The following is a 12,918-nucleotide window of genomic DNA, read 5'->3' as shown; positions in this document are numbered from 1 at the left end:
CATGGGAAACGACCCTAGAAACATCACCGATTAGCGTAGGTCAATCCTCATCTCAAAACATTGCTCGAAAACTTACCCTTGCCAGCGCAGGTAGGCTCAGAGATGAGGCAGTGGCCCTCCGGCCTCCGATGACTCTTCTCAAGGACGCTTGCCATGATCCATCTCGGCGGGTGGAGAAGAGGCTGCAATCGTGCAAGAACAAGAATGAGGAAGTGGCAGAGCAGGCGACCTAAAGCGAATACCTCCCTCACCATACCACAATAGCGTATTTATAACTGCAATGGACACCTAAGGTAGGTGAAGCAATCGGAGGAAAGGTGGAGCGATGGTTGCCCACACAGCGGCACGAACCAAGTAAGCCTTACACATTCCCATCTTTTTCATACCATTTCGATTTACGTGCCCGCATTCTACGGCGCATGACTGATCACAGGTGGGTGCCATTAAGCCATGATGTGACTACCGAGGCCAACCGCCTACCTAATCCATGCACAGAGCGACCTACCACTGTAGCTTTGCCTCGATGCCGTGCAGACGACACTTGTCGCATCGGAGCATGAAACGACCACGACGGAGGATGCGGCCATCGAGGCCCATGCGTGGCTCACTGGTAAGTCATATTGGGCACGATCTTATTCTTTCACTTCGTGCGATGCAACATCGTGTGTTCAGTTGTAGGGTTTTCTTGTCACCTTTTTCAGCCATCGAGGAGCAGCTCAACGCCGTGTAGGCCAAGGCGGTGGAGTTGCGTTGTGCCAATGATGACCTGGCCCGACAGACGACAGAGGCGATCCTCCTTCGCCGGGATGCTAACGACAATGCTCAGGTCACTGCCCAGTTGTCGGCGAAAAACAGTCGCCGCTTTGATGCCCTCAACCAGACAGCAGTCGCCACCATCCGTGCAGTGGCGCCTGCATACAGGGGTGATAGTGGATCAGCATCTTCGGTGTGGGGGCCTACATGGGCTGGAGCCAAGGTTCCCACCATGGTCGTCCTTTTGAGATCAAGAGGACCTCATCGTCTACTTTGAGCCTGCGGCCGAGGCTGTCTAGGCCATGGTGGATGTACCAGACATCATTCTTAACGCTCCTCACGAGAAGTTGGATTATAATCTGCCTCTACATCCTGTACAAAAATTGTTCATACTACTAGTTACTTTGAGTTTGAACTTTGAACATATCTGTGTTTTCTGTTGCCTGGAACGTTCCATTTGTGTGCCTTTGACACGTATGACATCGTATGACACGACCGTCGTTATTAGGTGCTAACATCTTCGTAGGACCCATTCACCACTGCTGGTAGCCTTCACTAACGCCTACAGACAGTGTGGATGGTAACACTTTCGTGTCAATTTCCAAGCCCGCATGTGAGTCCCGTGTGTATCATTTCATTTTTTAACATTTGCATTTTTAGACATATTATTTCTTTGATTGACTATTGCCTTCCCGCTCGTGACGTATCATACGTTGTACCATTCTTTAAGTTGCTATTGTCATGCAACTCACATTCCTATTTTTATTCTATGCATTAATTAAGGAATTCTGAGTTACTATGAGACAACTTAAAAGGACAACCATTGTACATATAGTCTATTAAGTCATCTTAAGTTGTGGGAAAAGCATGGGAGAAGCGTTCTGGGAGAATTGTGCTCCACTAAGATCGTGTGGGAGACGTGGCATATTTAATGAAAATGAAAGTCCCACTGAGGATGGCCTTTAGTAGATGAGTATGAAATGTGCAAGTGAATGTAAACCACCTCATTTCCCATTTCCCGTCATCTTCACCACGCGCGTCGTTCGTGGCCCGCGTGAGTGACCGCGCAAGTCATGGATCTTGATGGTACCTTCCCCGCTCGCGTCTTAAGGTGGGGCTATTTAAGAAATGGTAAGGCGAGCCTCTTAAGCGCACTTTGATCCCAACCTTCTTCCTCCCTTACCATCGGACAAACTAGAGAAACCCTTTAGTTGCTCCTAGTCTCTCGTTGCCATGGCTACCCTAGACCTCCATCTAAACCGGCGTCGCTGGGAGAAGGACTTCAAGATCAGCTTCCGCCATCACCTGGGCATAGCTATGTTCACTCATCCTGTGTGTTAGAGGATGTTTCAAGAAGGTAGGAAGGAATGCCTCCATGGTACGATCCCACTACTGATCGTCATCCGTGGTTAGAGCATGCGGAATCAAAACCATGGAGAGTTTCATTGGAGCAAGGGCCCTGGCGTCGGTGGATCTTCTAGAGCTTTCACTGGAGCAAGGGCCTGAGCATCATCTGGATTGCATTCATGAGCTAGAGCAGTTCTGGCTCATGAATGCAATCCAGATGTGGGAGTAGATATCCTCATTGGTCTGCTTCTCCTCTTCCTCCCACTGCTCCCAGGGGGATGTTAGAAGAAGTTTCATGAGGCTATTCCCCATCTCCATTCTCCTATTTAGTCGGGTATGGGTTAAGGAGATAGATGTAAATGGAAGAATGTTGTTGCATCTAGATCAATCATTGATTGAACGTATTAAGGAGATAGATGCAAATGACCCTTATCCAAAGCAAAGTAAGTTATGAGGGTCGTTGTAATGCCATATTTCTTGGACCCATAGATTGTATGTAGGGTATAAGATATTAATGAAATCTCAAGATTTATTGTTGAATGTTGGACTTAGTTCTAGTTTATTTCGTACTTAATCTAACATTTTTCTAGTTACAATTGGGTAGAACGAGTGACGGTTTATAATCGGGTAGAACAATTGATGCCCTCAACCAGGCAGCAGTCATAGGAACCATTCACCACCACTGGAACATCTTCATAGGACTCATTCACCACCACTGGTAGCCTTCACCGCCGCCTGCATACATACGGTCTGGATGGTAACACTTTCATCAATTTCCAAGCCCGCGCGTGGAGTCCTGCGCATTTTAACAAAGTTGTGCACAATTTCCATTCCCACATCTGAAACAGTTGCTTACAAAGCATGCTTCCCACCCTGTGTCTTTCACCTCGCCCATAGCTTTTGTTTCTCATCACCGCTCCTTGCTCCCCAGTGCTGAACTGTGTGACTGCCCCTACTCAACGGGTGCAAGCCGCCACTCACCGCCGACAAGCTAGTACCCCGCGCTAGTACGCCTCACTGGCAAAGGCCCACACAGATCCACCAGTGACGAGACTGATACTCATCACTGCCATGGCCGTTCCAGCTCAATCATGCAAGATCCAAAGGCAATGGTAATGCTTTCGCACTTTCCTCCATCTTTCTTGGATTTTTTCCCATCTTCACTCATCTAAGTATGAAGCAAGCTTCCATCTATTTACTAAGGAGCTCATGATCTAATCTCCGTAGATGCTCCTTCTTTGATTCAGGCGACAACACCACCGCTTCCATCACCGGCCCCGCTCCACCAGATCCTAGTCAAGAACTCAAGATGGAGGAGGCGGCCCCCAACAAGAGGAAACGAAGTGGCTGTCCTCATAGACCATGGCTTTGTCCTCATCCTCTAATGCCTCACCGCCGGCTCCTTGTGCAGCTGCAAGTGTGTCTGTCGCTCCTGGAACCACCTCATCTCTGAATTCGAGTGCCGTAAGGAGCTACCCCAGATTATCGCTGGTTCTTCTATCGCAACTAGAAAGGCAAACGCAAGTTCACCAACATCACCGATGAATACCCCTCCTTGACCTTCTTACCATTCCCCATTCAGGATGTTGTGATCTGAGATTGCTGCCGTGGGGTCATCCTCTACTGGTGCGTTGGGTTTTGCTATGTTGTCTACAATCCGGTGACTAACAAATGGTGGTTACTGCTGGATAACAACCGTTCTTTTGGTTCAGCTCGCTTGGGGTTTGATCTGACAGTCTCCTCGCACTTCCATGTGATTGAATATGGGAAGAAGAGAGCTGGTGAGTCCGTAGGTGTGAGCATCTACTCATCTAAGAGTACAGCATGGATGTTTAAGGAATCTGAATGGGGCAATGGTGTTATATGCACATATTCAACAAGTGTGTTTCTTAATGGTTTTATGCACTGGATGGAGTTGTCCCAGATAGTTGCTGTTGATATGCAGGTAAAGATATGGAGGAAAATTCGTAGGCCACGTGGTGAAGCAATCTCCATCCATGAAGCTCAGGGTTAGTTGTGTTTATGTACTGCTAGTATGTTCAGGAAGTCTCAGCTTTTATTCTGGATCCTAGAAGACTATGGTACTAATAACTGGACATTGAAGCATACAATGACCACATTGGAGATATTTGGATGGAACAATATTGAATTTGATTACGATGTTTGCGATGCGGACTATAGAGTGATTGTAGTTCATCTAGAATGGAATTTGATTTTCCTTGTTGGCGAGGATAGAACACTGATCGCATATGACATGAACCTTAGAAAAGTTCTTGTCCTCCCTGCCCAGGTCGTGCGGTATCCTAGACCTACATGGAGGCTACGTCCGAAGAGACCTCATTATCTTCCTTATGTTCCCTTGTTCATGGAGTCAGTAGGAGAGCAATAAAATTGCATATGCTGTTCTTTCTTCAGGTAGGTAGTTGTTTTGATTCTATATACAGTCCAATTTTGCCTTGGTAACTAAAGCACTTGTATGTTGAATATTAATAATGCTGCTGCTTTGTGCAGGTTGTGGAGTCTGAGTGCTTTTGAATGATTTTTCATGCAATGGCTAAGGGAGGAAGAAGATGGCTTCCATGGTGCACTGGCTACCAAGCTGAAGGAAGCTTTGCCTTTTAAGCAAGAGTGCCAATCTAAAGGAGCAGAGCACATCTACCTTGTTTTCGTTACGTAAGTCTGTAGGGAGCAGAACCTTTATTCTCCTATCTATGTACTGCTTGTGTTCATTCTTGAGTTGACACAGTTGTTATGTTAGTGTCATTTGTTATTATAAAAAGTACTCTTCGTTGTGGACACGATGAATGATGTGTAATGATTATATCTGTATGGTGTGTGTTAAGTATGTTATTAAGGCCCAGCTGAATTAGCAAATACATTGTGAAAACCAGATGTAATTCTATCACCGTCGAATGTAAGGGTCGTTGGTTGTTTTGTCATCACCGTCGTACCACTCGTCGTTGGTGAAGCAGACGGCCATCACCGCTGCTATTCGTTTGATGCGGCAGGGGTCAATAGTGTATCACCGCCGCATCGTTTAGTAACCCGACACCGACTAAAGGATCATCACGGGTGGATCGTACTACAACGCGATGGTGATCATGCCATATGACCAGATGGTTCATACGCTAAAGCGACGGTGATGTTCGCCTTGACACAGACGGATCATGCTCCAATGCGACAGAATAAAGATCTGATCACGGATGGATCATAAGCCATGCGGCGGTGTTAGTGCATACCCACATAGGCGGGTCATGCTCCAATGCGACGGAAGTAAGGACCTTATCACAGACGGATAATAAGCCAATACGGCGGTGTAGTGTGCACCCCAGTCTATCTCAGATACCGACGGTGATGGCTATGACTATCACTGCCGAGAGCTTACTACCGAGGCCGAAATTGGACTGCAATGGGGGTTACGACGTGGCTGTGAAAGGTCCGAGTGTAGTAGTGCTTTATTTTCTCTTGTCAGTTCTATTTTTTTATAAAACTATTGTTCAAACATTTCACAGACTATTCTATTCCATGACCCTTTTGTAAAACATTTTCTAGATCACATACTTTCCTTTTTGTCTAAAACATTTTCAGATCCATCACAATGCTATATACACAGGCTTGCCAAAGTTATTGTTGGTTGGCCCCATCAGCGCGCCAACATCCATCAGCACATCAAGCTTACTAATTGTGGAACTGTCACTCGCACAATAAAGTTGCTGATCCTTAGGCCTATTAGCTATACCACTCCGCACACCATATATCAGTCATGTTGTGACCATATTTGTTTAAACTTGTAACAGTCTTCTCGCAAAGGCAAAAGCCTAGTTTTGTTCATTGCAGCACTCACGAGCTTCTCGTGCGTGCATACTGGCGGTAAATGGTGGACCAATTACACATGAGACGATATCAAAGGCAATATGTTTTTTGTGATTTTGTTGTAATCTTGGCAGACTCTCCCCTAGGTCACCGTCTTAAAAAATGTTGGATTTGATACATGATCGTTAAAATCGACACGTTTTGTTTGGTTGTTGACCCTTTGTCGACATATGTGGCGAGGGAACCCTTCTGCCTCATAAACCTCACCAATGGGTTCATGATCCACAGGTGACGTAACTCCTTCAATATATCTGCCTATTCGTCCATGCTCCCCCTCAGCCATGGCATTCTCCCCACTAGCCTCTGCATCCTCCTCCTTAGCATCCTCTACACCTCTACACAAGTTTGTATTCCACTCCACCTAAGTACCTAACTCACGGGCTTCCACTAGTATCTCCCACCTTTGAGAACACTTGTCCAAACAATACTAGAGGGAACCATGATTAGTTGTAATAATACACACATACTTCCTCCAATCATAGGTGTTTGCCAATGGCAGGAGCTCCCAAACAACTACATCTGTGCATCGGGTAGTCACCTCCACGATTCTTATCGGTTGTCGCTTAGGGTCTACCTTAATTCCTTAAATGTATTAAACAACCACTTGTGAACGGTCGTAAAGTTTCTTTCTTTGGTTCGAGGAACCCCTTCATCTGCGACTTAAACGCTTACAAGTCTATCTCTAGAGGTCCGTAGTGAATCTCCTTGTGCTCATAAAATATCTTAAAATCAAACTATACACACACGCCTAACGTACAACTATGCACCAAACGTTACTGATATTAGTTGCATATACATACATATCCTAGGTGACCTAGCTCAACTAAACCATACATGTATAAAGCTAAAACAATAGCGAAAACTAAACTACACTGTAGATTTAAACAATACTACGTAAAAAAAACAATCCTAGAGTAGTACTTAAAAACATAGTCTAAAATGAATCCAAAACTTTTATTATCTAAATTTGCTACCTACTCCCTCCGTCCCTAAATAACTGGTGGTCTCACATTTCGAGAAATAACTTTGACTAATTTTGTATAAGAAATATTAATATTTATGGTACATAATTAATATCATTAGATAGATCATTGAATCTATTTTTATAATAAATTTATTTGGAGATATATGTTGCACGTATTTTCTATAAATCTAGTCAAACTTATGGTACGAAAATAAAAAACGACAGTTATTTAGGGACGGAGAGAGTATGCATTAGATATTTCCTAGACCTAGTACCTAGGAAAGTAGTAAAAAACTTAATTTCAAAATGACAATACCAAAAATAATGTCCTATGCAAACAATGCAGTGCCTAGATATAAAACCACATCTATAGTTCCTAGAAACTAAATAAATATAATACCAAAAATATAAATTTTGGCATTACGAGATTACAACGAGATAAATTAATGTATACCTAATGTACTATTACTAAACATAATGTAAAATTAATTCCAATCTATTTATTATATATATTAACTACATATGCATTTGATATACCTATGGAAATATTACAAACACTAATACTAAAAAGCAGTACCTATACAAGCTCTACAATACCTAGTTTTAAATTTAAATCTATATGTACTAGAAATGGAATACATAAAATACAAGTTCGCATGTTACCTCTAACTAGAATTTCATTTCAAAGCTTCGCTACTCCTTCTCGCTTGTCTACTCCTCTCCCCCTTGTCTTTTTTTCTGAATTAAAATGAGATTTTGGAAGAAAAAAATAGTTTATATGTTGGGAGAGAGAGGGGGAGTGGGCACGACAGCTGGGGCCTAGGACTTACCGCCACTCCGCCAAGTGATGTAGTGGTAGCACCCTCGGAGAGGCGCCGACAGCCCGACAATCTTTCACTGTAAGAACCAACGATTTTTTGGACACCGTCTTTCCACCGAATGAGCCAACGATAAGTCTTACTGTCAGGCGAGTTAGCCGTTAGCGCATGGTAGGAGGGGACAATGTTATCTAAACGTAAACAGTTGACCATTTGTTGTTTAGCCATTATTTAAGCAAAATATCCATTTAAACAGGTAAAAAAATGGATTACATCGAAAATGCATGTCACGGTGTAACATTTAAACAAACGGTCGTTTAGACGAACAACAGGAGGAGGATTTAAATCCTATTGCTGAGTTAATCGACGCTTTACTGAATCTGCCAGCTCACTTGGAGGTTTTAATATACCGCCGTTTCAACTGGCGGCATAAAGATAAAGATAGATTTGAGAAACTAGAATGAAAAAATATATATTTGAAAAACAAAAAACAAAAAATAAAAAATTCCTTGGTGTATGGAACGGCCGTAGGAGTGGTTTCCTCTTGGTTCCGATGAAGGGCTTTACCGAGCCCATTCGATGTATATGGGGTATGGGCCTCAGCCAGTTATTGTTGTTTCAATAAGTATAGGCTAGGCCCATGTTGTTCCTAGGATTTCCATCTTGTGGAAAGGATGCCGAATAGGATGTATGTAGGATAGGAAAAGGAAGCAAAGCAGCGAGCGAGGTAGAGACGGTCTAGGGTTCGCGGCCGTCTTCCCATGTTCGTTCCCCATCCCATCTCTCAAACGGACTTGGTCTAGATCTGATCTCCACCAAGGAGATGCCGAGGCCGATGCGAGGCAGCAAGAGGCGGAGGAAAAACAAGGACGGCGGCGAGAGCTCGGCTTACTTGCGTTCGCCTAGGGAAGAAAGCTTCTTCCGGTCCTCCTGGCGAGTCTGCCTCCACGGAGGAGCCAATATACCTGGTGGTGGAGCATGGAGTCGAGGAGTCCACCCACTCCATCCTCGAGGTTGCCACCGGCGCCGGCGCCCGCCTCCTGCTCTATGGCAAGCGCAGCATGTCCTTCGCCGCAGTTGGGTCACGGCATGGCCCTCGGATCGTGGGTCTTGGCTTTGATAGAACCTCCATCTATGACCCCAAAACTTTCACGGAGGTTCTCGGGCCCCGTCTCCTCTAGCCTATGATGGATCCCATCCTGATCCCGCACGACAGCGAATTGTACGCGCTCTCTCGCTGCCCCATCGTCGTTGGGGAGGTGGAGTTCATGCCCTGGTTCTTCGTCTTTGACCTGAATCTGCCTTACGTCAGTGGCCCCACTAGATGGCGTGAGATGCCGTCGCCGCCCATCTTTCCGTGCCGCCTCAATCCGCTGGAGTACCGCAAGCCGCCGGAGGTTCGTGTTGCTTCTTACGCCATGGTCGGCTCCCACATTGTGCTCTCTGTGCAGCAAGACAAGGGTACCTATGCTTTGGATGTGGACACCAAGAAGTGGAAGATGGTGGACAGTAAGAACCTGCCTTTCAATGGACACGCTGTGCCCCTCGGTGGCCACCGCTTTGTTGCCTGCTCCAAAGCAAGGGACGGTGCCGCTGCTGTGTTCTTCATGGAGGTCACCCCGCCAGGAACTACATCTACAGGGAAGACAAAGAGAAAATTGCAATTACATGACGCGAAACAATGCGCTTCGCTATTATAGGACTTCAAACATCGACTTCGCTAAGTGATCTCCACATGCATAGTGCTTAGTGATTCATAAGGTGATTAACGTAGGTACTTTATAAAGTGCTTAGGTTGATTAGACCACCACTTATGCGCTTGCTCTATTTTTAGTCCTAGTGTTTAGTGAGGTTTGCATACCTCTTACCACTCGATGCTTGTGCGCACCATTGTTGTACATCGGAGGGGTTTGTAGTCTTGCGAGATCACACCAACCGCATTTGTGGTGTGGCCGCCACCGTGTACCGGAGGGAACAAGACCCGCGGTGTTTCGACTGAAAGCTTGATAGTGAAGACGGCGGGGAGCATCCGAGAGAGGCTTGCTGGAAGGCACGTCGGAGACCCACTTGCGCGTGGGGAAGGCTCGAGGCTATCCATAGAGTTACCCAACTAGGAGCTTGGCCCTTGCGAGGGATTCCTTGCGAGGGGCTCCAACAAGGACTAGAGGGAAGCTTACGCGCTTCTCGATACCTCAATAAAAATACCAGAGTCATCGATGGGAGTTTGCATATATCTACCTTGCTCTTTAACTTCCGCATTTACATTATTTGTATTACTCCTTTTGCGGTAGAGATAGCAACACACTAGCAAAACCGTAGTTGCACATTTAGATAGTTTATCTATTGCATAAGTTTTGCTAGGGTTAGAAAAAGTGGCCATAGTTTAGAGTTAGATTTTTAAGTTGCCTAATTCACCCCTCCTCTTAGGTGTCACGGTTCCCCTTCAATTGGTATCAGAGCCGGTTAGCTCAATTTGGACCTTTGGCTTAACCGCCGTTGAGCCGACGCTATTTAGAGTGATTGGGATAGATACCTCTAGGCGTCCGCACTTTGATGGCACTAACTTCCCTTATTATAAAGCTAGAATGGCTTGCTACCTTGAGGCGGTTGATTTAGGAGTTTGGAGAGTCACTCATGACAGGATGAAACCCATTAAGAATCCCGATAAACCCACAAAGAGTGAAGAAAAGGAAATACATTTCAATGCTAGAGCTAAGAATTGCTTGTTTGAATCTTTTAGCATGGATGTATTTAACTAAGTGTTCACTTTAAATACGAGACATGAAATTTAGTTAAAACTCCAAGAGCTCCATGATGGCACATCTAATGTCCGTGAGCAAAAACATTGTCTAGCTAAACAAAATTATGATTCCTTTACAATGAATGATGATGAGCTTGTTCATGATATGTATTTTTGTTTGAATCTAATTATCAATGAGCTCAATTCAATAGGACTAACAAAGCTAGATGATGCGGACATCATGAGGAAGATCATCTCCGTGCTACCACAAAAGAAATATACAAGCATCATCACCATCCTTCACAACTTGGAAGACTTGAGCACCATGACCTCGGCCATAGTCATTGGCAAGATAGTGGCATTTGAAATGTCATGCAAGATGGGTCAAGAAGAAGCCTCTTCATCAAGCAAAGGCAAAGCTCTCGCATGTAGCGAGAAAAAGAAGATGAAGGGCAAGCAAGTTGAGATAAGCTCAAGCTCAAGCTCCTTAAGTGAAGATGAAGAAGAAGATGAGGTTGATGATGATGAAGATTCAAGTGATGATGATCAATCTTCCTCCTCCACCTCTAACCTTGTTGAAGAATCAATCAAACTTATCAACAAGGTGGACAAGATGATTCAAATGCTCAATGTCAAGGTTGTGCCCATCCAAATTCAAGATCTCATTTTCACCAATCAAAGAAATAAGCAAAGAAAGAGAGGATGCTATGGATACGGTGAGTTGGGGCACTTTATGGAAGTTTGTCCAAATAAGCCCACACCAAGACAAAGAAGAAGGCATGCAAGAAACAAGCCCTCACATCAATAAGGACATGGGATGATTCTTCAAGTGAAAAAGAACACCATCACAAGAGGCGAGAGCGCAAACACTCATCATCAAGCTCCTCTCGTGTGTGCCTTATGGCACGAGGTAACAAAAGCTCATCCTCTAGTGAGAGTGATAGTGATGATGAAATGCCTTCTTATGAAGAAATTGTACAACAAAATCTTAATTATACTAAAGTTTGCACTAGTCAACAAAAGAAGCTCGGAAAAATAAAATAAAAGCTAGATAGTTCACAAGAAGCATATAAAACTTTGCTTGAACAATATGAGAATTTTTGCTAATCTCAATGTTGAACTATCTACTAAAATTGAGCAACTTAAGGCTAGTGCAACAACAAATGTATGCACAATTAATGATGAGAAACTTGTTAAGAAAAATGAAAAATTAAAAGAAAAATTAGCTAGCTCACAAGATGCTTATAAAAGTTTGCTTGCTAAAATGGAAACCATGTGCAAACATTGTGATGAGTTAACTAATAAAGTTGCTAATCTTGAAACCATTAGTACGACCCCTACCAAGGCATCTAAAAAGAAAAGTTCTACCTTTAATATGACTAAAAAGGATGCCTCTACTTCTTGTAATGATTTATGTTTAGACTCATCTTTGTGCAACAAAGTTTGTGTTGAGAAAGTTGTTGTAGATACATGCACACAAGAGGTTGTAAAGAAGAATGAGAAACTCAAGCAAGAAGTAGCTCGCCTCACCAAGGACTTGACTCAAGTGAAAGGCAAGGGGAAGCAAGCCCAACTTCATCAAGATAACACCGTTAAGGGAGTGAAGAAGCTTGATGAAGGACAAACCATGGTTTGCTACGTGTGCCACAAGGAAGGTCACAAGTCCTATGAGTGCAAGGTGAAGAATGGGGGAGGAGCAAAGAAGAAAGAGAAGAAGCAAACAAGCAAGCTCTCCAACACCTACACCAACAAGGTGGACAAAAAGGCCTCCACACCTTATGTTTTAAATAAGAAGAAAAATGACAAGGTGGTGGCCATCAAGGTGAACAAGTAAGCCAACAATGGGGACAAATGCTTTTGGGTGCCAAAGGAGATCATCTCCAACATGAAGAGCACCAAGAAGGTTTGGATCCCGAAAGGGAAGTGAGAAGTCCAACGGACGACGGGGAATTTAGAGACTTAGCAAAGTGTGAATGCATTTCATGGGGTGCATCATGATAGACAAAATCATTGCTAAGTGGGTTAGTGAATACTATGGACCCAAATTCCCCTTCCTGTGTTAGGTAACTAGATTATATTTGCTTCAATTGGTATTAGATTTAACTTTCTTACAAATTGGTATCTTTGAGCATCTAGTTACTTTTCATGCTTAGGTTTGCATTTGCATGCTTATATCTTTTGTCATGCATACACTAGGTATATCTAATGGTAGGCTTGCTCGTTTTTATTCTTATTCCTTTGAGCAATCCTACATGGTTTAAAATTGTTTAGGAGCACGACACATAGCTTGTCTTTTGATTTTTCATCTAATATATGTCAAAGTCCAAATTGTAGATAATTTCTCCCAAATATCATCTTCGAAAATGATTCTCATATTCATGTGATGTCATATTTCAAGTGGTATAATTGATTCTAAAATCAAT

The 12,918-nt window shown here is 43.8% G+C and overlaps 1 pseudogene; it reads left to right on the top strand.

The window, feature by feature from the left end:
• Positions 1 to 3,462: 3,462 nt before the first annotated feature.
• LOC136544244 (uncharacterized) lies at positions 3,463 to 9,455 on the top strand (annotated as a pseudogene).
• The last annotated feature ends 3,463 nt before the right edge of the window (positions 9,456 to 12,918 follow it).

The sequence above is a fragment of the Miscanthus floridulus genome, chromosome 3 (assembly GCF_019320115.1).
Source record: "Miscanthus floridulus cultivar M001 chromosome 3, ASM1932011v1, whole genome shotgun sequence".
NCBI classification, from domain to species: Eukaryota; Viridiplantae; Streptophyta; class Magnoliopsida; order Poales; family Poaceae; genus Miscanthus; species Miscanthus floridulus.
This window is presented reverse-complemented; position numbering and strand designations above follow the sequence as displayed.